General features: G+C 47.4%; 1 long non-coding RNA gene across 1 annotated transcript; it reads right to left on the reverse strand.

Moving 5' to 3' along the window:
- Positions 1-436: 436 nt before the first annotated feature.
- LOC308198614 lies at positions 437-27,093 on the reverse strand. Its single transcript, XR_013954059.1, has 2 exons — positions 25,203-27,093; positions 437-3,427 (listed from the first exon to the last, which is right to left on the reverse strand). It is a non-coding gene; the product is annotated as an uncharacterized lncRNA (long non-coding RNA).

Genomic DNA, 27,093 nt, shown 5'->3' on the forward strand with positions numbered 1-27,093 from the left:
ATCTCACAACGACCTTGTCGTAAACATGAATGCAAGTACACATCCATTCGTCCCAGCACAATGGCTGAAGTCCTGGTCCTGTCAAAACTGATGGGAGCCTTGTCTCTGATTTCCAAGGGAGGCCTGAATTTCCCCTCTGTGGCTTTTTTCAAGTCTACCCTTAGCAGAAAAGATGCTCCTCACTTGCATGTGCTCTGCCATTTGCAGCAGCAGAGGTAGCCATGTGACCCAAAGCAATTAAAGCACCGAGCGCGCACTCCGGCTCGCCCTTGCATTCTGTTTGGTCACAAAAGAGCAGTCATGGACCGTTTCGACCGAAAACAGACCTGAACACAGAGACTTCATTGTCCCAAGGCCAGAAGAGATGGCTGCTGGGAAGAATTTGAAAAGCATAGGTTTCGGTATATATGTTGCTTTTCCATGAAACTACATACACTTTTGCAAATTATAAGCTGTTTCCTGTCTATGTTCCAGCACTTTGGGCTCAAATTAAAATCTCCTTAAAATTGGACCAGCAGGAGGGGGAAGAAGGAGGAGCTGTTTGCTGGAGTTCTTAAGCAAATGGGAGGAATTTAAGGTCTTGTCCTCTCTAATTCCTCCCCTATAAAGGAACGTACTTCAGCAGGTTGCCACATACTGAAATAAACTTGGCAGCAGCGAGAGAAGCAATGTTTTCTTTCAGGTTTTTAATGCTTTTGGCTTGGACTGCTTTCTCATTGCTTCCTCCTATTGCATTCTCCTGCCTTTCCATCCAGGTGTCACTTAGAGCACCGGCCATTTTGCCCAGGGATATGGTAATAAAGGAAACCATTCCACCAGGCTGTGATATTTTCCTTCCCCTTTGCCACCGGCGACCAGCAGGCCTCCAGGCAGGAGGCACTGGCCAAGGGATAGGTAATGTTTTATATGCCCCTCGGACGGGGCTTGCTTGCATACCAATTACAGCCTGGCGTGCCTCTGTCCCCCTGAAGGCTGGGAACATCTGGAAGCATTCACAGTCCAAGCACAATCTGGGCCAAATCCCTAAGTGGAGGGAAATCAAACCAGAGAGCCCGGGAAGTCAGCAGAGCAAGGCTCGCTGAGGTATACCACAGACCTGCTTCTGAAGTCTCTGCTCCTCCTGCTCGTGTGATGGGAACACAGCAGGGTGAAGATAGCCACCTGTCTGCTGACCCCACGCTATGTCTTTTTGCCATCTCCAGTGATCATCTCTTCAGTACAAAGGCTCTGTCTCGTGGGCTCCTTTCCTTCTGTGCTTTGAGAAGGACTCAGCCTGCGGGTCTCAAGCTCACTATTCACACTTTTCAATCCTCGATCTTTTCCATCCTCCTTAAATTGGTCTCTTGTTCCCCTCTATCAGGATGTCCAGAGCACCCTGGGTGTCTTGTGAGACCACACAGCCCCACTGAAACATGGACAGGCTCTGCAGCTCCCAGGAGGGGCCTACTCTCTCTAACACCTGTGCCCATCAAGTCAAGGCCCATCTTTAGGTGCCTCTTTCAGCCAGCAGAAAGAGCATGGCACCTTGACAATTTAGGCCATACACTCTGCAGGTATGAGGAGCCCTGAGGAAATGGGTTGTCTTTCCTGATGTTCCTCTGGAGGGTGGACACCACTTTCCTAAAGGAACACTGCTACGGTGACTGCAGTTTTGTGTAGAGGTAGTGTTTAGTGCCAGCCAGCTTGTGCCAGAGCAGAGCATAGCATAAGGTAACTCACCCTACTTCTGAGGTGGGTTTTCTAGGCCACGTTGTCCCACGTTGCCCTGGCTAGACCAACACTGTGCTCCCGCTACATTTAAAGCTGAAGCTCCAGGAGGTGAAAAAGCCAAAAGGAATGGTTTGGTGTAGAAGAAAATATGGACTGGCCTTCACATTTTTTCCTGATAGCAGTGTTCACAGTGAAAGATAATGCCATACCAAAGGCATATATGGTTCAAATATGTGTATGATTTATAGTCCAACGTGAGTTCTCAGTTCAGATTTCCACCCACTATTACAGAAATCAGGAACAACTTTTCAAATTTTCTAGGTATAACCTTGGTGAAGAAGAGTTAATAAATAAATAAATAAACAAACAAACATGGCTGGATAAACCTTTTGAATTATTTTCTTTGGCTTCTTCTCAGTTCCAAATGCACATAAAGACAAAGAGATAAAAACAGGAGGTGGGCAGTTCATATGTTGATTTGCTGTTCTGACTGAGGTTTTGGAGCCTTATACGGCAGGCAGCACAACTGTGATCTTATCCCACCTCAGCTTTGTTGATTAAGTTCAATGCAACAGGACAGCCCTTCATTTGCAGGTGGCTCTGGGTGAAGTACATTTCAGAGGAACAGCAGTAGAATATATGTCTTCCTAGCTTGGAGTAGGGAAAAGAGACTGACTTTGCAATGCCTGATGCCTGCAGTTCATCCTCCTATATATAACACCGGCCTCAGTAATTCCAAATCACAAGTAAGATTCTTGGGTCTTCAGCATGGTGGGGAAAGCAGGATGTGTTTGTTTATGTGATGAGGGGGTCCCATCCTCTCAATATGACCCATGCTGTTTTACCCCCCTCACACCTGAATATTGTTCCTTTCTCTTTCCATATACCCACAACGTTGAAGGCAAAGTGACTGGTTACTATCATGAATCCAGCCCAGGGCAGAAACGAGGAAAGAAACAGGGAATCTGGAGGGGAAGTCATAGCGTAGCAAGAGCGATGGGCGTTACTCCACAAGGCAGTTAGCCTAGTAGATAAGAATATGCATTAAGTTCAGACAGGATCAATCTGCGTCTTCATGTTTAAAGTGAGAAATTTCATTGCAGCAGATAGACCTGCAGCCTGGGAGACCAAGGAATGTCCATTTAAGTGGTCACCACAAGCAGGTACAGAACCAGTAACAACAGCATTCCCCTTCCAGTGCTCTAAACTTGCTTCTGCACTAGCTGCTAAGGCCAAGCAATGCTGAGAACGAAGAAATTCCTTCATTTTTGCCAGCTTCAGCTGAAAGGCGCAGAGGTCTGAACTCAGCCAAACAAGCCAATTTTTCTAAAGCTGTGTTTTATAAGGGAGGAAAAATAATACAGAGAGCATAATAAAACAGAGAGCACGCTGTCAGTCCTCCCTGCCCATGGTGTGGCTTCTGCTGGAGGGTAGTGCAAAATCCATGTGCAGAGCTCAAGGGATGATCATTCTTATTCATCCATGAAAAATTGCCCCGGGAGGAATATGTCTGTAGCCACATGCCTACTCTGACCCCACCTCCACGCTGAAGGCAAAGGAAGCTGTAGCTGCAGTGGGCAATTTCCAGAGCTACCTGGTCCACGCTTGCTCTTGGGACCACCTTGCTCTTCTGCTCCCCCTGTCCATGACCATCTCCTTGGGATCTTGTGTGCAGGTTCTCTCGCTTTGTACCTCATAGCAACCTGATGCGTTAGTCCTGAAAGAGTTAATAGCTCTGTTGTGGTGCGGGGTTCTTTTTTTTTTTCTCCTTTTTTTTTCTTCTTTTTTTTCTCTTTTTTTTTTTTTTTACTCTATACAAAGCAAAACACAGAAGTCTGTGTTGAGAGGCCTCTCGCCAACAGGTATATTTTGTCTCTCATTAGGGTGCTCGGAAAAAGTACTGACGAGGCAGATTTTTGCCTAATGAGAGTAAGAAAGAGAGGAGGGGAAAAAAATGAAAAAAAAACAATAAAACTGGGGATTTCCCTTCTATTATATTTCCCACTTGAGCAAATGAAGCAAGGTAACTGTGGGTACAGCATTTGGGGCTTTTCTAATCAAGATGGTTAATTACTGTCTGAAATCAATACATGCAGCATTTCCCTTTGGTCTTCCAGCAACATTTCATGTGCTGACCTCAAATTCTACAAGCAACAGTGTGTTTTATGTGTGCAGTTGAATTTAGCCATGCCCTTCTCATTTGCTGAGAGCTCCAGGGTAAAGCCTGATCTTTGAACACCCTGTGCACGTTAGAGAAGAAGGAACTTCTAGATGTTCCAGTAGTGGGTGATGAGGAGAGAGATTTAAACTTAGACTTGTTTCTAGGTCCCAAATTATGGTAGGACTCCAGAGACCTACCGTCAGCTGGGGCAGAATTGATTAAAGTTATACCTACCTACCCAACATTTTTTTTTAGGTAGAGATCACCAACTCCAAAGATCAGTTTATTTAGCTTTGCCTATTTCATTCCTGAGAGAGGATGAATCCTTCCAGTCTACCCAATCTACCATCTATTCATTGATCCCAAGCTTTCCTATGCCAAGCATCACGTGTCTATATACACTTGATCAAAGAAACAGACAAGCAAGCAAGCAGTCTCCCAGTGGTTGCAAACATTGACTTTATCTTATTCCTGGTTCCCCTTGGGTCAAAAGACTCCTCTTCCCTTTCCTCATGGAGGAGGAGTACAACATGAACGCGTCAAGTTCCAGTCCACAGGGAGAGTTTATGAGCTGGCCAAGAGAGCCTGAAATGTGACTCCAGGATGTGTCTTTTAGAATATTGCCACTGAAAGCCCCTCAACTGAAAACTCGTCATAGAAAAATCTTCATTGGAGCAGCCAAAGGAGAATGCTGGTATCTGAGTGCAGAGTGAGGAATCAGCAAATTCATTTGAAATTCAGATGCCAGCACTAAGACACATATGGAAACAGGCCCTACCCCTTCTAATCTAGATGATCATGGGGATCGGGTTCCTTGCAGGACCCAGGTCTCAGACTGACGGGGGATTTAGGCAGTGGATGACCTTGAAAATGCCACAGCATAAATCACCATGCAAACCCAGGAGGGTGGGTCTGTTTTCCCCATATAAATATTTAAAGAACATTCATTTTTTTCCAAAGTGATAGATGACAAGCAGGTGGCCTGAAAACTAGAAATATTTTTGCCATTTGTTCAGGGAGCTTTGTACACAGGTTTTGCATTTATTTCTTTATCTATTTATTTATTTATTGGTGGTTTGCCATGTTATTCTCCAAGGCCAGGAGTTGGTTTTGGAAGCTTTCCTGGAGAATGGTGCTCTTGCTCTGCAATTGCTTTTTAAGCCTGGTTTTGATTTTAAGCAAGCAAGATCTGATTTCCCTGCTTTGCTCCAAGCTACTTTGCAGTACACTCTTTGGGCCAGATCCTCAGCACTCACTCCATGGTCAGAACTGTGCTGATTTCATTAGAGCATGAGTACAGCCAGATCCAACCAGCCCAAAGGGCCCAATATCTTTTCTTTGCATGAGGCAGTAACAGGTGCTCAGTGAAGAACGTAAGGACCAGGCAAGTGCACAGTGATGCTTCCCTGAAACACTCTCCCACCCTCCAGAGATCAAGGATGGTTGCTTTGTGCTCAAAAGCCCTTTATTTTTCCAGTCAGTTTTTGAACTCATGCCAGCTCTTAGCCTTCACAGATTCCTGTGGGAATGAGCTCCTATGGTTAATTTACAGGGGGGTCTGAGTTTGTTTTTATTATGTCATTGCTTTCTTGTTTGCTTACTTTATACTTTTCCCACCTATAAAGATGTCTGTTAAATCCTCTGCTGGTCACATTATTTCCCAGCTGAAGACTTCCAGTCTGCTTATTTCTCTGGTTCTGACCATCCCTGTTGAAGGAGCCTGAGATAAATTCTTGTGGAAAAAAGTATGAAATACATCATTTGTACAAAGTCCCCTACGTGATGCCTCTGGGAAGCAGAGCAAGGCAGTACACACCTCCCCTCTGGTAGAGCTCATATCTATACATACACCACACATCTCTACCTAACACAACCATATCTGTAAAGGGGATCTCTGCCCCAATGGCTTCACAGCATAGGTAGGAACCTGAGGGAACAAGGCAGGACACAAACCATAAGGCAGAGGACAAGACATTCTCTCAGATAACCTGCTGACTTTGAAGACTATTTGCAGGGTAGATTCATGAAACAAATAGCTAAAACCTATTATCCTAACATTAATGGAGCCATCCACCAAGACCGTTTCCTGGGCCAATGCATAGTTTTAAGAGTGTGCAAGTGAATAGCACTGTTAAAAAAATCTTCATGGGACAAAGTGGGGTAGGAACAGGGATAGACTGGCAGGGATAAAGTGGCTCATAAGCCTCAGTCTGCCTGAGTTTGTTTCCTCCCGCTCCTTGTTAGCATGAATAATAATGAGATAACATGATGGGGGTTGCTGGCAAGGCTGGCGGCAGGACTCGTGAGTCCCAAAGGAAAGTGTATGCAATTATCTGAATGAGTTAAGACCGAAGCCAGAGATAACCGGTGCGGATAAATGAGCAGCGATGAGATCAGGCTGACGTCATCCACCCCAGGCAAAGTTTGGACGTCTCTCCAGGTGGAAGTTTCGCTAACTGGTGCGATGGAAGTAGGAAATTAAGAACAAGCCCCTGAACCATGAATTTCACTGCTGAGTGCTAACACAACTCCGAGCCCAAAGCCAAAGAGGAGGCCAAATAATGGAGAAAAGATCAGATTCCCATTTATCACAGATTTATCTCCTGGTCCCCAGCAGCGCTTTGACATGGTTGAATGGCTTCTGATGAGTTGCTTCCCTTTGGCCTCGCCTTCCAAGTTTCTTCCACCTTACGTAGCTAAATAATGGCCCCATGGAGGTGAGAGACAGCCCTCTCTCCAGTGGTCAGACCTAGCAGTGCTGGCTATAGACAAGGCTCCAGTGCTAGCAATTTTGGGGAAGTGCTAAGCATCTCTCGACAGCAACAGGAGTTAGAGGCACTCAACAAGCTTTCAGAACAAAGCCAGAGAAAGAAGAAAATTGAGTTACTGCCTTTTTTTTTTTTTTTTTAAGTGGAAGCATGTGCATAGAAAGTGGAGCTACTGACTGGTCTCCCAATGACTGACGTGTGACCATTCAGTGAAGCTGCTGGCCATAGATGCATAGGGGTTGTTTCCTCTTTTCACTGGTCATATTTATAGATTTGTAGAATGCTCTCTACAGTTTGCAAATGACTGCTTCATACATCTCTCCATCTTTAAGATTTTTATGATGTGGAGCCAATCCAGCGTCTAGACCAATAATGATAGCCTGCATCTCAGCCAAGCCTTTTCTTAATTGTCCACAGGGCTGGCAAGGAAATATAAACATTTGTACAAATGGCGACATTACTGAAAAGGCTTTGACCAGCTGGCATCTTTCCCTGCCAGTCCTGGGGCAGCTTCTTACTGTATATTTCCTAGAACTCAATCCAGTCTGGTCTTAAAATAGCTCAAATGATGGTAGTTCCCTGGAAAAGTGAAGGTTTCTGCAGAAAATGCGATAGCAGGAGACTGATCTACTTCTGTCCATGGGGGTAAGGCTTTGCTATTCCTTCAGTCACCTTCAGACCTCTCAGCTTCTTTTTGACACAGTAGGGTCAGGTTTAGAGGTGTCTGTTGGGAAGGCCTAACATCCTTCCTCCCCACCCTTCTTCCACATCAACAGGGGCCACATCTCCCATCTTGGAGCACCAAAACCCATGGGTGCCTCAACGCCAGCTGCAAGGTGTCCCTGGTCCCATTTACAGCCCACAGATACTGCCATCGTGCAGTTCATGATGGTTCATATTGGCAGAAGCTTGACTTTGGCACCAAGGCATTAGTCTATTCAACCCCTTCCTTAAACTGTATTCTTTTCTGGACTCTCAGCACCTCCTGAATAAGCTTAAGTCCTCTTCTCACTGAACAACTTTCCATCACCTCTCCCCCCTGTTAACTGCCATGCAATTCATTGATTTTTTTCTCCTCATTCTTCCACAGTTTCTCCAGCTCACTTCCAGATTTTGTTTGCCTTCCCTCCCACTTTGGCTACGCCCATCCACTAAGGCAAAATGACCACAATAGTGTTACAATCCAGGTCTGGCTTTAGCACAGCCCTGACAAACCCTTCCCTAAATTTCTCCAAGACTGAGGTGCTCAAAGATCTTCGTGACCCTCAAGACCATATAGTCTTATGCCTTTGTGCTCATCTCCACGTATTGTCCTGCTTGAGATGGTAAACTTGCTGGTATGGGGTGTTACTCTTAATTTGGGAGTTTAAATAGCACCAGGCAAAAGGAGAGGAGCTGGGAAGGGGATGAATTAGGTTCTTCAGGGTTGGCTCCAGATCAATGAATATTAAGGATAGGAAGAATCCCCAGGAGCCTGTCTCTCCACCCTTTAACAGAGAACCCCACCTCACTGGTCTTGTGCATCCCATCAGGGTCTGAGCTCCATTTCAAGTCCAACAAGCTATACTTTGTGGCATGAAGTGAGGGTTAAGTACTGAGCAGGCTTTATGCAGACTCTGGGCACAGAGGGAAGTTTCACCACAAAAGCATTATCAGAGATCGCTGACTCAACCACTGCAGCACCTCATTTCCAACTGCACAAAAGCTGCAGGATTCAGACTCCAATGTCAGGGGACCGGGGGCTTCAGGGTTTTGGTTGGGGCCTACATCCCCTTGCAAATTACCCATTGAAGACACAAATGAAGCTGTGGGCCGTCACGTAATACGAGGCATTTTATTGCAGCCGGGTTGGGGTTTTAAAATAACACGATAGCATGCAATGAACAGTTGGGGAACAGAGCTAGAGAGAGTACCTCTCCAAGCCTTGCCTACTGGGAGCCGGCAGCAGAGCCAGGAAATAAACCCACAGCTCCCAAGACCCAGACTAGTGGCTGAGCCACAGGAACAATCCTCCCCCTCCTGCAATCACCCCTCCCAAGGGCCTGCAATCTCCCCAGCATACCAGGCTCCAGCAGGCATGATAGGCTTCCAAAACATCCCTGCCAGAAAGACTGAAGGGGTGTTGGGTCTCATCCCCATCGCACAGAAAGGGCCCTCACTGCTATGCAAGACATGGTAGCTCTGTACCACTCTGCCAAGCTCTCTGGCATGGCCCAAGGAAGGCTGCTATTGCTTTCACCTTCTTGTAGTCAGCTTCTCTTGGATGCAAGAAACCCAGAATCCTGGTTTCTCTGTCCTGTACAAAGATTCTTTCCACACCAGTAAAAAAAAATAAAATGCAGCCATCCTATTTTGTCTGCAGGTTCAGAAAAGGAATGTACCAACCTGGCACATCATCAGGATGTCAGTGTCATCAAGTAAGAGATGTGCAATCTGAGGTTGAAATGAGTGCTGCCCTGGATAGGAGAGTGTCAAGCTGGGCAAGTCCATCTAAAATTTTTCACCAGCAGCCGCCCTGTGTTCTTTGGTTCCTGGCAACCCATTGGAAACCTTCAGGCTCTGGGTTAGGGCAATGCTGGGTGCTCAACCTGCAGCTGAACTTAAGGGGAGGTGTGTAATGTCCACAGTGCACCAAGTCATTCAGGGACCTCACAGGAATTTAAAAAAACCACTTACACTGTGCCCAAATGAAGGTTGCACAGGAAGCCTGTCTCCAGGCATTTCTGATCTCCTGACTTCAAGTTTGCAAGCAGAGCATTCTGTTCACTTCAGTTTTATTTGGTATAATACCAGCAGAGTTCCTTCATGCCTCTGTAACTCAAAGGATTGTGTCAGCTCTTCTAACCACATCATTGTACCAGGAATGTGTATTCAGCTGGACATTCGCTGTAAACCCTGTCTTTTGCATAGTCACCATCTTTGGGAGAACAGCTTTTCCTTTTTTTCCAGTTTGCCTTTCCTTCTTTGTTCACAGATATGACCATGCATGTGGCCCTGTTAAAACCCACTTCCATGTGCAACCAACTATCGCTGTTCAGCCGGTTATTAGCAGCCAAGGGGTTGAGCCTGGGTTTCAAACTTGTGGTAATGACAACATTACCCTGGCACACAAATGATAGGGTTTCTCATCTCCTCTGCTTCATCATTCCCTGGAAGTCCAGGTCTTCCTGATTGTAACCTGGTGCTCTAGGTTTCCAGTGGCATTGGTGCTATAGTAACAAAATAGATGGGTGGCTAGATGGTTGGAGTCTTGCCAAGCCAACAAAAATAGCTGAACAATGCCACAACTTAAGCCAGGAATGGCTAACTTCTAAATTATTGAGAAACTCTTGTATTCCCAGCCAGGTGTTCAGGGACCAGGCAGATGCAACTTCAAACTGCAACTTAATAAACCTACCAAGCCTGACCTGGGTCAACATGGCACCTACAAACACAAAACACGCCCCCAGTATGGTAAGCCTGCCTGTGAACTGGATATTGGGATGTGGATCCAGCTTCTGGGTTGTCAGTTAGTCACCCTTACGCGATCTAAACAGAGAAAGTGAACACAAAATACAGCCCCCCTCTTAGCATTGGTAACATTCTTTATCTTGCATAAGAATGGCAAGGCTTCCCAGCTCCATCAATCCTTTCCTTTTGTACAAACACAAGGAAGATAATACACATTAAGCAGACCATAAACTGCTCTAGGCATTGATTCCACACGAATTCTCACATTTGGAGCATGACATCGATTCGGCCCAGTGGTCACTGGAATTCCCAGGCCTGCATCTCTCCTCTCCTTTTTGCCTCTTGTGAGATTGTGTTAGCAATAACCCATTGTCCTCATTCCACAAAGACTACAGAGAAAGCCAGGGCAAGGGTAGGGACATTTCTTCCCTGGGGCTAGAGGCAGCACCAGAAATGTAATGTAGAAGAGGATGTTCATCTTGAAGAGAGGAAAGGAAGAAAAATTTCTTTGGTGCAAGCCTGGCATAGCTTTTCTTTGCTCAACATCTGGTGTCCAGCCTACCAGGCCTATCTAGGACTTTCCTGCAAGAACACTTCATTATCCCTCTGCACACTCCACGTGCTGCTGTCCTGGATCATGGGTCTGCTGGAACTGGGGACATATGGCTGACATCAGTGGATCTACTCCTGTCTGGGCCATACATCACTCAGGGGATGTCGATAAACCCTATTTACACTTGTAAACTGTAGATATTTCTTTTTAGACCTTTGCCTAAAAAATTTATAAGCTTTTCGTGGCCTGGACTATGTCTACAGAGCACTCCACAGCACGCATACCTAATTTCACATCAGACACTTAATCCACACTGCTTCTGACCTGTCCAGTGAGAACAATAAGGCACCTTTTTACTCCCACCTTGGCAGGAAGCCTTTGTAATAAGTGCAAAAAAAAAGTTGAACTCATAGCCCTGGACCTGCAGCAAAATACTTGAGTTGCTTTGGTATCTCATACCATCTGAAAATAGCAGATTATGAACTAGATGAAAAGAATGTATGTTCTAATCTGTACTCCTGCTTGGAAAAATGTAACCCATAGGTCTGCGACAAGTGCAGCTCCATCTAAAGTAGCAGTGATTTAGGCTGTGGGTAGCTCTGAATCCACCAGAGCTCTTAAAGAAATGCTGTGCTAAGCAGCAAGATGGGAGAGTCAACCCTAAAGCCAACAGCAGGAAATAAAATTTGACAACTTTCTGGATATAAAACGTGAATTTTGAATACTATAGCTTCTTTTGGAATAAGATCATTGGGATGGCAACAGATTTTCCTTCCTTTGGAAGTATTTGGACCGTGTCCATATTCACATGACCTACTCTGTGCCTTATTTAATCATTGCACTTGCTGTGCATTCAAAAGGAGTAAGAAATTCTGATTATTTCCTCTCCAGAGCTATGAGATCTCTAGATCCCTACACAGTCAGCAATAAGCTTTGGCTTTACCAAAAACTGGTGGATTCAGATGAACTGACAGAGAAAATTGTCCAGGGCTCACCTGTCAGGTATCAGGCTTGATCTTCATAAGATCTTCATAATTCTTTTCCAAACTTACTGTTCAGAGACCACCATCGAGAACAGCTTTGGGAAGAACTGAGGAACGCTATGGAGATCTTCAACTAGAAAAGTGATTATCAGCTAAAACTTTGGCTGTTTGGGGACTTAATTCTGGTGTTACAGCTTTGGCTTTCTAGTACACTAAGAAGATAACAGGTAAAGGCAAAAAAAAAATCAAAACACTCAGTTCCCCCTGCTATAGGATGAACATATCCAGCAGCTCCCTGATCCATCCCCACTGTAGACCACAAGTGTTTTCCTCACTGCTCCACCCTCTCACCATCATGCACGAGCACCAGAACAGGAGTAAAGTTACTACCCTTTGAATTCCCTTTTACCTGGAAAATTATCACATGGCTGAAATACAAAACAACCATTTATCTTAAGCAAAGAAAGGGTTAAGCAGGGCCAAGAGCACATTGTAAACAGACTGAAAGTGTAACCTTTGCTTATAAATCATGTGTTCAGCCCCAGAACACGCCTTTAATCCTGTAATTACATTCAGAACTCGCTGTTTCAGTTTAGGAAATACGAGCTCCACTCCAAATGGCACCAGGGCTGACCTTAAATGATATGTTAGCTCCCCAAAACGGCCGCAGAGCCCTCCGGCTTCCAGCATCCCTTCCCTGGGCAGCGGGGCAGGGAGGAGCATGCACCAGGCTGCATCACCCTGCCTTTTGTGAAAGGAGCCTGCGGGGGCCCTGCCTCCAGCCAGCAGTTCCCCGAGAGTGAAAAGCTGCCCGCAGGCGTGGGGTTGGCTTTGCAGATGTGGCTGACAGGAGTCCAGATCCTCAGCGGCTGGGAAGCATGCAGGAACTCAGCCTTTGACGACAGGGCAAAGGGACAAGCATTTATTTGTCGAGCGTGGCATCCTCGCTCCTGTGGCTTGCAGGACACGAGGCTGGGGGCAAACCCTGCCCAGCCAGCTCTTGCTGTTCCCCACCACCATCACAGTGGGATCCCTCTTTGTCCAGGGGCTTCTTCCACTGCAGCTCTCCTCCTTTTGTGGGCACAGCCTGTCCCCATGATCCATGGGGAACAAGCAGATGTCAGGAGCAGGGGGAAGGCACCCAGGCAGCTCCCTTTCTGGTCCCAGCTCTGCTTCTGCACCAGCCTCTCCTGCATGGTGCTCTCAGGTCACTGCATGGCTGCAGCTCATGAGACCATCCTCAGGATGGCCCCAGGTCACTGCTACAGGTCTCATGTCCATTCCCCAGCCCTTTTTATCCCCCATACAGGCTGAGAAGAGGAGCTAGAGGTCCTGCAGGTTGTATGTAGGAAAGCAGGAACCTGAAGCTGGACCCAAGGCCCCAGAAAGGCATTTTTCCCAGCCTAATGTACACAGACACATGTACGGGGAGCTGCCCAGCACAGTGGTGGTCACCTAGCTTTTGGTGGCTCAGGCAGAAACTATTAAAGCAAACTGTGCAGAGAGGCTTTCATCTATTCCCAGGCTGCCTGTATCATCTTTTGATTAATCCCAGGATTATCTTTAACTCCATTTACTTCCTCTCCATAACAGCTTCTTGAAAAAAAAACATGCACCAGCTGATTCTTACTCTTGCTTCCTGGTCTGATCAGGAATCTTCCACAGGTATGTTTTCTCCAGTAACTTCAGAGTTTCTGCAAGTGGATCAGCAAGAAGAAAAGGAAACTGTAAAGGCAGTATGGCCCCAGCTCCCAGCTGCTGTGCCCTCTGAGAATTGAGTGGGACCTGTTGGGAGCTTAGCAGAGGTTTGAGTTTCCATCGGGAAGTGAAGCAGGGTTGCTCCTCTCCAGACCCATTTACTCTTTAGGATACAGTATCACACTGAGGCATCCCAAATGAACAAATGAAGCACAGATATCTCCAAAGAGCAGCTGGCAAGATCCTGCAGTAAGCAGATGTTCCGCCAGCACCTCCTGAACTTCTGGAGCTCTTAAAGTAGTAAACAGGGTTATCACATTGCAATGAACTCCCAAGATCTCTGGATTGGATCCATTTTCCATCCCTTTCATGGGAATGATCCAGGAGCTGGATGATTCATTAGCGGCGGCTGGCCAGAGCGTGCAGCAGCACACCTCCTGGATTTTTATGGGAGCAGTTGTATTGTCTTCCCTGCAGAAACACTGGTGCACTTCAATATACAGCCAGCCTCACCGCTGCCCTGACTGAATCCTCAGTCAGATTTTGCCTTCCTCTTACATTTGCTTTGCCAACTGTTTAAGTGGCAAGGAATGCCACAGGCAACGCTGGACTAGCAGATCTTGGTCTCTTGTTGGTGACAAACAAGTCTTGAATGTGACTTTGCAAAACACACATCTGGGGTTCCTCTTTAAATCCAGTGTGTGTCCTTGCCACCGGGCAGACTATTTGAATATTTGTTTCTCCCAGATACCTGCCACATCCTTCAAGGATGACATGGTGTCCTGGCCATCTATCCGAGCTCAGGGAAGCCCTGATGCACAGAGACTGCCACTGTGTCACCCAGGGTCTGCATGTAGTACATACAAACGGGGTCCGTCTGTAGTTTGTTTCTTGTTTATACCACAACAGTCTGACCCAGATGGAAAGCCAAGCTCCCAAACTATTCTGCTTTGGACAAAGTTAAATCATAAGAGCAGAGGGTAATACTAGCAGCACAAGGCTGTTTGGTGCAGTCGTGGAGAACTGGCTGTCGAAATACTTTGTTTTCAAACTTGCTGCTGAAAACAAGTCTGTGATTGAGCCAGTTCATATCAAATTATTCACTTCTAATCTCTAATTCAGCAACTGGGAATTTACTCCCTTTCTTTGAGGAAGCCTAAGCAGAGCAGTTCTGCAAGGATCCTGAATGTCTGAATGTGTGATAATCTTCCCTCTGCCCACGGTCAGGTAATTTCTTACTTGAAAAAGCCTCCTTCAGCTTTTGCAACCATTCTCCCCAAATATGCTTTTTTTTTCCTCCGTCCATTGCAAAATGTTGGCACAAACACTAAGTCTGTGTCTTTCCAGCAACGCATTGCTGATAGTCTTCAAAACTTGGCTCTCTCTCACAGAGATTGACTAGAACTAATCTGTGTCCCCATCCCTAAGGAACAGGGATTGCAGCTACAGAGACTTTTTCTAGGGTTACATTCCTACTCTTTTCAGATGAGAAGTATTCAGCCTTGCCTAAATCACAATGGAAGTCTTCCATTTTGTATACAGGATACATGTCACTGAGACTCACCACATCTCCATAATCCCTTCTAAACCCATACTCCTGTGACATCAAGGCACATCCAGCCAATTTAGTGCAGGGAAAGGAATAGAGAACAACCCCTTCTTTATTCCAGGGTCTCCATCACATTACTGATGCTCCCACAGCACGCAAGTTAAACTGGTCTCCATTAGTGCCCTGCACTTCTGGGACAATACCACACTACCATATCAATTTCGACTGTCAAACTTCAGCTGCAGTGGTATGGCACAACTGCTGCAGGACTCATTTACGTGCCCAAATGGATGTGGTGTGGTCGAAGCTGGCTTCAGAAATCAAAGCTTTCTGCAAGACCTCCTCCTCTTCCCTCCAGGTCTGCTGTGAGATTTTAGCACAGATAGCTCCAGGACTGGAGGAAATAGGCTTGCTAGAGGCCTCACATACTGGGATTTCTCTGCCATTCGTTTTGGGAGAGGCTGAACCAAGGAAAAGGAGAGCTCAGGCTCTACTCGCTGACTTGTGGAAGGGAGTGGAAAATTGGCTGCAGAGCAAGAACCATCGGATAATTCTCAATGGAATCCTTTCTAAGCGGGAAGGAAGTTGCTTGTGGAATACCACAAGGATTAGCACTGGGCCTGCACAGCTTTTAATTATTTATATTGTATAAATTAAGGCTGGGGAGCACTTGGGAAGAAAAAATTACCTGGCAAGCCAACTCTTCCTCTAAACCCAGCTTTTGCTCTTTTATGCCTAGTCTTCCTTCTTTTCCGAACTTTTACTGTCCACTATCACATACCTTACATTTCTTTTTACTTTCTGTTATTCTAAGGTTGTATGACATGATGCTATGCTCTGATACAGTCTATATGTATTTTTCAGTCTACCAGCCTATGAACTCAAATGGAGGCAAAGACAATGCTGTGCTGGCCTTCCCCCCTGGGAACCAGCTCTGCCTTCCATCCTTCCCTCCACACAGGGCAACAAGACCTGCAGTAGGGCTGCATCTAGTTTTACTGACAACTGCCCTGGCAAGCAGGAATAGCGAAGGAAAGTAACCCAGAAAGCAATGAAGAAAGTAGACCTGGGGTGCCTGCTATATTTCGTGCCCAGTCTATCAGCGTCCAGTGTTTTGAATGAGATCTTGCCCCATACCCTAAGGGGATGGAATCAGTGTCTGTTCCAGGCTAAGTGGGACCAGACCCAGGGAACAGGTCTCTCAGACTGGCAATGCCGAAGTCTCCAGTGCATGCGACTGACAGACACAGGACCTCAACCAGATGGATCCTAGATCACAGACTTGCTACTCCTACAGTCCTAAAATCAGTGTCTTATGTCAAAGGATAGGTGATCTCCAGAGTGAAATAAACAGTGAAACTCATCTCAGAAGTCTGACAGATTACATCTAGAGTGCTAGTGACACTTTCATCCCTGCCCAAGCTTAAGGCATCTTAGAAGGGAGCAGACCCTGCCACAGCTGGTCTACACCTGTGCAGGAGCAGAAACCACTGGCACAGGCAGTTTAGGATTGACTCCAGAAAAGGTGAGCCATTTCAGAGGGGTGTAGGGGACACATTCTCTCCCACTGGCCCCAAGGGAGATGACAGCACAGGTCCATTTTATGCCACTGTCCCTTCCACACTGTTAGTCTCAGGCTGTACAGAGCAACACTTCCCTCACTTTCAAGGGGCACACATCTCCACACAAACTGATTTGAGCCTTGTTCTTTAAATCTAGAAGCAACAGGAAGCTGCTCTGCCCTTTGATTTGTATCAATAGGACCTGAGCTTTTCTCTGGGGCTGTCTCACTTGGATGGGTCAGCTGGTTACAGAGGTTCAGGGCTGAACATGAGCTACCTGCAGAGTTTGATTTCTAGCGTTCGCTCTTTTCTTTCCTAAGTGAGGCAATGTGACTATCCGGTGAGCAAACCAATTCGATCTGCAGCTTCACAGGGTGAACACACAATTGGGAGGAAAAGCCAAGAGCCATGAATTTTGCAGTGAAAAGGAATCAGCTGGGTACTCAGATGAGTCATCTCACATTTTCCCAAAGTGTTTGTTCTTATTTTTGAAGGGCTGAAGTAAGAATACATGAGAACTGTATACAGCCTTGATTTAGGGGGACATAAACTGCTTCCTCCACATTAGGCTAGAAAGTAAACATCCAGCCTGGGAGTAACTCCATCAGCTCCTACACAGTCACACCAATGCTGAAACTGATTTACAGAAGACAACAAACAAAATCTGAGAAGGTCAAACAGCAAGAGAAAATGGGAAGAGTGAAATGCCCTGAACTTCTCATAGGCCTGAACCCACAACATAAGCACAGGCTTTTCCTTACAAAGGAAGTATTTCAAAACGTTGGGATCTTTGTCAATTTAGCTTAACTGTCTACAGCCCCTGCCAGGAGCGAAGGGGCTCAGTTTCATAGCTAAGTGGCTAACAGTTCAGACAAGGACTGATGGTCAGGATAGTTTGTCCCTATGCTCTACATTTGCCCAGCAAGGCAGGTAGGAAGCGATGGGGTGGGAAGGGATGTTCCCCTCAGACTGACCTTTCCTGGTAGAAGTGAAGTCATTGAGACAAAAAGCTTTTCTGGCCCCAGTACTTTCTTCTTATTCAATGAAATATTGGTGCTTCCACTCACAGGAATGGAGATTTCCATCCCAAACCAGCATGCTGATATCCTTTCTCTGATGACAGCCAAAACTTAATGCCTCAGAGGAAAGCAATAAACTGCCACAAAGCACCTGGCCAATTTTACGTGGCTGAAAGGAGCAGAGGAAGGGGCTAATTCCTTCCTGGCTCCCAGGATTATCCCCCCACTGATGCCTGAGATCTCATGACTTTACTCTTTCCTTCAAGTGTTTCTGACTCCGTATTTATCCTGCCACACTGCTGAGGGTGCAGCAGAAGTGTTGGGTTCAATGGAGTGAACAACCTCTTGTTCACCTTTGCTCCAAACATGGGAGCCTCTGAGAGGACAGATTGTGACCCAGCTCTGCCTTCCTCCACTTAAAGAACTAGCTCACTGTTAAAAACCAAGGCTGGCACTCTCCAGACCATGGCAAGGTTTCCTGTCAATGTCATTGTCATCTTGCAGTTGTTTAGCCATGGATAGGATCCTGGCAGAGGCAAAATGTGATCAGACAAGGCCCAGGAATAAAGTTGGAGCTTCTGAGCAGCAAGAGGCAGCCAGCTAGCCCTTGGCATGTGAAACATTCTGCAAGGGCTTGGGGAATGGCCTTCAACTATGTCTGGAAGGGGTCCAGAAGTCCCTCCGGGAAAAATATGTTGCCCATTTCCATCTAATATTTATGCTGAGCTAAGGACACAGAGGCCAACTGGTTTGAATGCCACAGGGATGTCTGCCAGCACACCGCCGGTTATCTTGGTCATCACCCCCAGTGAGGGAGGCTGTCAGTATGGTTGTGATTTGACTGTGAGAGTAGGCCAGGGGAAACTGAGGCAAGGCATGTTTTAAGAAATATCTGATGAGACAGGAGGAACAGCCAGACCAGGAACAGAACCCAGCTCTCCAGAGCCTCCCCAGCCCAGTTTTGGAGCCAAAAGATTTTACATCTTCCTGTTTATACATGTATAGTCAAAACCTGTCTGGAGAACCTGCCAAGCTTGTCAGTACAAACTCCAGTCCTCCTTACATACTGAATGTCTGTTAGCTGCATCTCCCAGGCACACCGCATCCCAAGTGGTCACAGAACAGACATCAGCCAACCCATGACTGCTAATAGACTTGACAGAGGGGTTACAAATACAGACTTGCAGTGTACTTGCAGGCCTGCTCAGGTGACAGGATGAGCATGCACATCTGTGCTCCACCACGTTACAAGCTGCTGCATTCCTAAAGGTTTCTGGTGCCTGCTCTCTGTCCCGCATGCAATGCAAACACAGCCTCAGCTGTCATGACCAGCTGCACCAGCCAAACCACTCGTGTCATCATTAAGGTGAGAACCAGAGCATCCCACGTGTCCCTGTAGACAAAGAATAAACAAAAAGATCTGGCTTCGCTCAGTTTGGACAAAGCACATCACCTCCAAGCCCCCAGGAGGGGTGTACTGGCATCTCAGAGCTGATGCTCACCGTGTGCCATGCAGCCACAGGCAGCAGCCAGGAATGAGCCATTTCCTCTGTCTGCTACCTCCTGTCCCCTGGACTTTCAAAGAAACGTGACTTATCATGCATGCTTGCTCTATCAAAGGTAATTTTTAACCCAGCTGATTAAAAATCTTTAACCAGCTTCCATCATGGGAGATCAGAGTCACATTTTGACATCTGCATTTAGGTGTATTCATCTTGAACTGAATCTTACTCTTAAAACAGGACGCGTCGCAGAGGGGAGTTCAACCCTAATCAGCCATCAGATCTACATGAGACATCCTTTGAAGAACCTCAGCCATGGGACAAGTTTCAGCAGGGACCTGCCCCTTCTGACATACCACAGCAAGCCAGCTTTGAGGCAGTGATACCCAGCATCCTGGCCCTTCCTGACACAGAGCAGAACGACCTCTTGGGTGGATGCAGAGTGAGGCGGAGCATGGTTAGTAGTAGCAGCACCAGAGCATAACCAAACAGCAAAATAAAAATAAAATAAAAAGTGGCTCAGTCCAAGGCCTTTGCAGAGGCAGGGCAAAAAGCATCATTCCAGTTAAGCCAAATTGCAGTGGAAAAGCTTTGTCTAGGGAAGGAAAACGCTTTTGTGCAGAGGTTTAATTACATGCACGATGCATCCTTTCTGACAAGGGTCAAGGGGGCAAAATGTTTCCATTGAAACAATAACAGAAAGGGAAAGTTTCCACATCCCCATTCTCAGGATTAAACAGAGGGGTGGGTGGCAAGGGCTCACATTCTATTGTTTGTTGACAGCTTTCCTTTATATTTCCAAAACCAAGCAATCAAAGACTCAGATGGCTGCCAGGCTTCCTGCGAACTCCACCTTCCACTCCCTCCTATTTTACAGTGTGCCTTTTTTTTTTTTAAACATGGTTCCCTAAATGAATGGGCTTATTTGATCTCATCTGCATGTCACTCTTCAGCTTCCCCCCATCATTAGCTGCTCTGAAACCCACAGACCCTTTCCACCAAGTTTGCTGAAAGGGAAGAGATCTCAAAGATACGCAGTACTGCTGAATTTGTGAAAATAAGAACCTAGACAGAAGACAGGCTGTATTAGGGATCCCACTGAGGACAGAGCTGAACTGAACCATACAAATCCACACAGAGGTGCACTGCTGCTCTTCTGTCCTGGCTTTAGGGCCCCAGTGGTCACAGCCTTGATCAAAGCACAGTGAGATAACACACAACAAGCCAGAACCACACCATGCTCTCCACATCTGAGGTTCTGCCAGCCCCTGGGCCCAGACACTGAGGGGTTTGAAGAGGTCTTTGAGCAACCCAGAGAACAAAAGGGCTTTGCTGGAGGAAAACAGCTACAAGGAAGTTGCCAGCATCCACAAGCAGGACTTGAACTTGGTGCCAAAGCAGTCACAGCCTGGAAGACTTCACCCTGAACACCCTGACTACTAGGACAGGACTCTCCCTTCCCATGGAGGGCACGCAGAGCCTGCTGGCCCTTACAAAGGGCATGGCAGAAGCTGGCAGCTGCATTTGGGTGGCCTCACTCTTGGAGAGGATGCTATCTCCAACAGAGCAGATCAAAGGCATGGCAAAGCCTGGGCTCAAAATAGGTGCTCTGCTCTGAGGCTTGTTTCTAGTGCAAGTCCCTACAAAAGAGGAATAAAGACTATCCACTGGAATTTCTGACCCAGCCCCTAGAAAGCAGCTCATATGGATGTCCCTCACGGACTCATTTCATGCATCTGCACCTCAGGGCTGTCTGGTGGTCTCCCTCTCTCTGATGGGAAGCAGGTTCCCTTCTCTTCCCACAGGGAAGACAGGATGGTGCAATGTTTCAGTCATCACCGAAGGGGAAAACAAGCTGCTGCACGGATCTATGGCACAGCTGGACTCCGAGCCACTCGGCCAGAGGTCCTGCACTGTTAGCAGTGGTTCCCTGCCAGCCCCTCCACGGTTCATTTCTCCAGCAGAATCCTATTGCTCTTGCAGCTGCAAAGCTCAGGCCCCAGCAACGCTGGGGTTGACATCACCATATTGTTAAAGCCTCCCTCATTTTGCAAGACCATTTCAAGCACTCTCGTTTGCCTTGGGGACTTCACTGATGTGCCCAAACAGAACCATCAGCTGAGACCAAGTTTCCCAAGCTGCCACCCTTGTCTTGCAGCAGCAAGAAGCTAAATAAATGAATAAGCCTCAGCTTCAGCTGAGCCCATCAGCTGTCTCACACCACCATGGGAGTGCAAAGTCAATCAGTCCAGGCCCTTTTTTTTTTGGCACCACCAGAGGTGTGGGTGCTGTGGGCATGAAGCAGCATCTTCCAGTGGTTCAGAGAAGCCACCTTCCTGGCAAGGAACACCTCCAGAGCATCGGTATTCCGATGTTTTCCCACTTCTGCCTCTTTGCCAGCCAAACTCCATTTCCCCAGCTGCCACTTCCTTGTGCATCTCATTCCCAGCTGTGCTGAGGCTCCTCCGTCCACCACCAGGCAGCAGAGCTGACCACAAATTACTGATTCCATGAGTCTGCAGGATGCGTGCCCCATACTTGGGGCAAAGGAGGGGAGAGGAGAACAGGGGCTTAGCTCCGTGCCAAACACACACAGTGCTCCCTCTGACTGCCATTGTTCTCCCTGCAGGGCTGCTGTGCCTCCAAGGGGAGCTCTTATTTTCTTGATCAAATCTCACTGGATTTGAGGCTAAGGACACGCAGGCTTTGGCTTGGAGCCTTGGAAAGAAAAAAGCCATTAGCCATCAAGAACCAATTTGCCAGAAACATTGTCTGTTCCTCCAGAGGAGGTGTAGGAAGACCTGGTATGCTTATTCTACTTGCCAGGGGAAAAAGGGAGCAGCAGTGACTCCAGACTCCTCTCCTCCCTGGTGTGAGGGACCAGGCAAAATATCTTGCCCATAAGCTTGGCCTGAGGACAGATGCCAGGAGGGCTCTCAAGAGGTCTACATTTTTAGTGTGTTCATGGCCTCCTTCAGATTAGATAAAATGCAGAAATCTGTTGTCTACTCCCAACATGGCTGAAACCTTTTTTACGTACTGCTACCCTGCCCAGGCCAGGCATGTCAAGGCTGGTATTAAGCAGACCTTTGTTGGTTGTATTCACACCTCAGCTCCTCCTGCCCACAACCTCCAACCTTGTTGGATCTTCCATTGCTCAGAATTCAATCCAAAAAGCCTGAGTTTCTCAGGGTTCCTCCAAGAGAAAACCTAATATCTTAGGTTCTACTGTGAGAAGTGATTGCAGTGTCCACCTGTGCCACAGCTTGCTAGTGACCAAGGTCACATCTGGACTTAAACTTCTCAGTAAGAAATCATTCCTTACAGTCTCTCCTCTGCTCCTTTTGTTTGTGTCCTGCACAAGATCTCTCTTGGTGTCTCCAGCTGTCTACCCACAAGAACTCGTAAAGGCCAAAGAACTGCTGAGCAAACAGTGCTATGTCTGGTGTGAAGGGAAGATGTATTTTCTTGGAGCTGACTTTAAATGAGCTACTTCAAATGCAGGAAAGGCTGAGAAAGCCTCCCCAAACCTGTGTCCTTCATCAGCACTGTGCATCCCCCACCCACCCATGTGTGGAAAGCATTAGAGTTTGAAACTGCTGGAAGGTAGCTGGGTAAACATGCAAAATACCCCAAAAAAACAAGTAACAATTTTGAAACATGCTGATGTCATTTAACCAACACGGTCACAATCTGTGTGAGCTCTGCCAAAGGGCAACGAAGACTCCAGGAAGGAAAGCAGAGCCTGATTTCATCTGCATTTTCACAGAGCCTCTGACATCAACAGGAAAAATAAAATCCCCAGATGGGCGAGAGGTGAAAGTCATGCATGACTTTGTCCAAGGTTTGCTGAGGTCTGTAAGAGCAGGACAGGAAGGAAAGGACCCCACATGAGAACTGCTTGGTTAAAAAAAAAATGGCTATTTTGAATCCTGACAGCAGGCTTTCTGCTCAACCTGGCTGCAGACTGGCTTCTTATGTTCAGGTGATTTTTCCTTATCAGGCTGAGCACCAGCAAAGAGAAGCACAAGTCATGTTGGTGCCAATCATTAACACCACAGAAGGCTTGGTGGGCTGACACAGATCATAAAGGTAAACAGCATGAACCCACGGGGCTCACACTGAGCTGGGAAGTGGGGGAGCTGTGGTCTCTTCCAGCTCTGCTCAGCTAGCACTGTCAATAACCCATGTTTTCCGATTGTCTCCATCTGTCCCCTCCCTGCCCTAGTGAGCCGGTGGTGTTCTAGCCAGGAAAGTCTGTCCACTGGGCAAGTGGACATGGGGTTACTGGAATACAGCTTCCAGAGATGATGCGAGCTGCCTGTGCTATGCAGGGCCCAACTGTGCCACTGTGGTAGAGGGCAGAGCAGCAAGAAACCCAAGTTTCTGCTTCGTCCTCACACGTGGGGTAGGGACCTGACTGCTGTGCCCCCACCTAAGACATGGGGATGATGCGGCGACACCTCCCCTCCTGATGTGAGAACCCGGTGATACGGCTGCGTATATTCTCGGTGACTCCTCACAGCTTATCGCCAAAGCGTCTGACATGCGTCTGGGGCACCCAGGCGTACTGTGTGGCCGTGCTGCAGAGAGATGCCCGGGGAATTCGGAGGCACCACTCCAAAGCTAACACTTACTTTGCCCTGATAACAGTATCTGTTCAAGATGAATCATACCGCTCCCTGCCTTCCCCATCCAAAAGCAGCATTTGTGATCAGAGCTTTTATTTTGTGAAGCAGATTTGTACCCTGACCTCAAGACATGCCTCCTCTCCTGGAAGGAGGTCTGTCCTCAGTCCCAGTGTGGAAAGGCAGGGAGGAGTTCAGCAGGGGCAGCATCCAGCGCTGGGAGGAACGGTCCCTTTGACACAGCCCATTTGAGGTTTGGAGTAAGGGATGGTGGTGGGAAGGAATTAAACACCATAAAAATGCAGAAGGAGTGCTAAAGACATACACTGCCATTTAAATAGGCCAGCGTGATTAAAACCCGATGTGTTGTAAGATCTTATGGGCATCTCATTAAAAACCTATTACTTAAAAAACACAGCTTAGATGGGAATGTTGTTAAAGGGCAACTTAAAATAAAACTGACCATCTGGTCCCCATTAGGCAATTGTCTATAACCACCGTGTTATTATAAAATTCACTGTGTGCTCCACATCTGCTTATCTCCTGCCTGCCCCAAAAAGGGCAACTTCAGCTGAGATTCAGTGTCTGGAAGGGGCACGGTGTGGGGCAGACACAGGGGGGTCTCCGCTGGTGATAGCAGTCAGCTCTTCCCACATTACTCATCTGTCCATGCACCTCCTTATTCATTTATTTATCCCTGTGTCTTCCATCCATCCGTGCATGGTATTTCTGTTGCCGTAACCACTTTCTTTGTCTCCCAACATATACCACTCATCCATCTGCCTCATTCTCACTTTCAGCCTTGCCCGGTGCCCACAGCACACTTGAAGTACACGCAGTTAGCAGCACAAGATGAACCAGGGAATGGCTCTTGGTCTTCTCTTCTACCACTTTCTCCCCACCCCACAACAGTGGGATCCAAGACCCAGACCACCCACAGCACAAGAGCGTAGAAGGAATCAGCATCACAAGTGAAACAAAGACAAGAACCCAACAAATCCTGGTCTGGTAAGCTCAGCATTTCCTGGAGGGGGTGGACACACTTGTGGCCTCTAAATCACCAAGCACAGGCTCTATCAGGGATTCCTCATCCCAGGACAGCCCTGGTGGAAGGCTATAACCACATTACCAACAAAATCTACATGCAGAGGCATCAGTATTTTCATCAGCTATATTACAGGAAATCCCAGTCCAATGCAGGAAATCCTCCAAATATGCCCAGAAGAGGCTTTCTGCATAGAAAATAAAGTGGACTAACGCCTTACAAAATAAATAAATAATAAACAGGGCTAGGCTTGGTGTTGGGGAAATGCGAAGTTCAGGGTGAAAGGACTTTGCAGGAACAACTGAAGGCATTTTCACCTAGGGAAGGCACACACTGGCAAGAGCTGTCATCAGAGGATTCAGATTTCAGAGTTATGCCCAGGAGCAGGACAACACACTAGTTATGGAGTCCATCAACAACCCCAGCAGAGGGAAACAATCCAGATTCAGGGTCCATACAAAGAGCGCAATCAGGAACAAAAGGAGATGGAGACAAAAACATGCCTAGAAACAAGCGATAGCACACATCAAGGACACACAGAGAGGAGACTAACTACCTGGGAGTATAGACCCACCGTCTGTCCAGGAGGCAGGACCAGAACCAGAGCTGCAAGCAGGCACACCAACAACAGAGCTCAGGAGAGGACTATAGACCCCAGGCAGAGCTTAAATGGGCTCCTGGAGCATGGCCGGAGGGTGTGGTGGTGGTCCCAGGTGAGACCCCTCAGGGCTGCTAACACCTGTGGGTACACTCAGCACCCTGGCAGGAGAGCTTCGGTACCAAGGGAGGCTGGAGACAGCAGCACTGGGAGAAGAGAAAAAATTTCAGTAAAGCATTGACCCTGCACTGGAACAACTCACAAAATAATTTCCTTCATCCCAGACAAGAGAGGAGTGATCTTCAGGCACTCCAGCTAGACCGGCAAGAGGCCCCTGTTTTCTATGTATGGGTCAAAATAACCCCAAAACACTCAGACTTATGGTTCAAAAACATCCAGAATGTCCTGGCCCACCTAGATACAGTAGAAGAAACTGGCTTTTTTCTATAGGTGCTATATTTTTGGCAAGGGGAATGCTGAAAGTGATGCATAATGCCTCTATATTGACTTCAGCACTTCAGCCGCCACCTGGGATGGAGCTTCTTACTCTTTGTGGCCATGAGAGCAAAGTGGGTGTGCAATGCGTGCAGCGAAGCCATGGTCTCACCTCCACACATCACATCAGTAAGGGCCACCTGCTTTAGTTTGTGTAGTGGCTTTGCTAAGCTCTGTGAGGACATGCTCTGTAGAGGCAAGTGGCCCTCCTTTGAGCTGGCTCCCACAGGAATGGGTTAACCTGAGTTATTCTTTCTTGAAAAAGCTTGCAATAAAATTAACTTTCTCCTTACCTTCACTATCACCCTGCATCCTCCAGAGAGTCAGCTTGCTTGATCCAGAATGAATTCCTGCCCCCAGTGTCCTCCTAACCTCCTAAGGCAACAGCGTCCTTCCTCCAGGTCTCCCTGAAGCCGTGGCCCTAGGCATTGCAGGAGGATGGGCATGGCTGCGCGCTGCCGCTCCAAGGCCACTTCGTGGCTGCTTCTGCTGGGAGGAGTGGAGACACGCAGGGACAGGACAGAGAACTGGGGGCGAGCCACAGAAAGATGCTTCTGCTGATCTTGCTGCCCTGGGAGGTGGGAGGCAGGGACAATGCCTGCCCTTCTGGGAAGAGCTGAGCTGCAGAAAAGCCTCAAGCACAGAAACCTCGTCCTTCCTCCAGGTGCAGCCGGACTAGCATTTCTGCTCTGCACGTCAATTCCCTGCCGTAGACAACCATTTGCTTGACTTGTCAGTAGAGTCTGCTTTGTCTGACACTCGCCACAGCATCCAGCTCACGTGCTGCTCTATACAGAAAATAAAGGACCACACCGTTCTGGTGTTATACCCTCATCCCCCAGCACGCACAGGACCACAGCACTGGGGACTCCTCAATTCACGGACCTTGGGCTCGGGAAGCAGAGACAGGACATTCTGACTGTCAAAGCATCTTCTCAAACAAGCAAGGATGGGGCTTCTTCCACGAGACAAGCTTCAGAGAAGCGATTTTGTAAACCCTCAGCACTTACAACATAAAGCACGGGCCTTTCCAAGCAGGAGCACACAAGTAGCCCTCGGTCATGGCATGTGAGCTAATGCCCCTGCAACACATGTCCTGTCAATCTCGCCTCAAGTGATGGAGAGAGAAGCGTCCAGGAGAGAGCTGACACCACTGGGGCTTTCAGCTCGCGTACAGACCAGGGAGGCGAGGCGAAGGAAGCAAACATTGGCTCCGTTAGGAAATGGCGGCTGTAGGAACAACAGCCTGTTTCCATTCTGGTTTAGACGGGCTGGACCCATGAAACAGGTTTTGCTGGAGTTTTCCTCTTAGCCCTCCCCAGGGAAGAAGGCAGCGATCTGCAGTTTGCTCCAAATATTCACCCTGACACAA

Source organism: Anser brachyrhynchus (assembly GCF_964034855.1).
Source record: "Anser brachyrhynchus genome assembly, chromosome: 7".
NCBI lineage: Eukaryota > Metazoa > Chordata > Aves > Anseriformes > Anatidae > Anser > Anser brachyrhynchus.